This window comes from Drosophila kikkawai, chromosome X (assembly GCF_030179895.1).
Source record: "Drosophila kikkawai strain 14028-0561.14 chromosome X, DkikHiC1v2, whole genome shotgun sequence".
NCBI lineage: Eukaryota > Metazoa > Arthropoda > Insecta > Diptera > Drosophilidae > Drosophila > Drosophila kikkawai.
The window spans coordinates 29,161,398-29,162,333 of NC_091733.1; positions in this window are offsets into that span (position 1 = coordinate 29,161,398).

Consider the following 936-nt stretch of genomic DNA (forward strand, 5'->3'; position numbering starts at 1 on the left):
TGCTCCGCGGGCTGCAGATGGCGTATTCTCCGTAGCGGAGCAGGCTGGAGGCGGCGGCTGGCGAGGATCCCTCGGAGAAGCACCTGCTGGCAGCTTGCCACTGGTGGCCAGCTCCGCCGCCGCCGCCGCCGCCGCGGTCGTTGTTGCTGCTCCGCGGGCTGCAGATGGCGTATTCTCCGTAGCGGAGCAGGCTGGATGCGGCGGCTGGCGAGGATCCTTCGGAGAAGCGCCTGCTGGCAGCTTGCCACTGGTGGCCAGCTCCGCTGCCGCCGCGGTCGTTGTTGCTGCTCCGCCGGCTAGAGGTGGCGTATTCTCCGTAGCGGAGCATGCTGTAGGCGGCGGCTGGCGAGGATCCCTCGGAGAAGCGCCTGCTGGCAGCCTGCCACTGGTGGCCAGCTCCGCCGCAGCCGCCGCGGTCGTTGTTGCTGCTCCGCCGGCTGCAGATGGCGTATTCTCCGTAGCGCAGCAGGCTGGAGGCGGCGGCTGGCGAGGATCCCTCGGAGAAGCGCCTGCTGGCAGCTTGCCACAGGTGGCCAGCTCCGCCGCCGCCGCCGCGGTCGTTGTTGCTGCTCCGCCGGCTGGAGGTGGCGTATTCTCCGTAGCGGAGCAGGCTGGAGGTGGCGTAATCTGCGCAGGCTGGAGGCGGCGGCTGGCGAGGATCCCTCGGAGAAGCGCCTGCTGGCAGGCTGCCACTGGTGGCCAGCTCCGCCGCCGCCGCCGCGGTCGTTGCTGCTGCTCCGCCGGCTGCAGATTGGCGTATTCTCCGTAGCGGAGCAGGCTGGAGGCGGCGGCTGGCGAGGATCCCTCGGAGAAGCTACTGCTGGCAGCTTGCTCCTGGAGCCGGCGGCTGGCGAGGATCCCTCGGAGAAGCCACTACTCCGCTGACTAATCGTGGATGGATATCGATAAAATGCACTTAACCTACAGACATACATT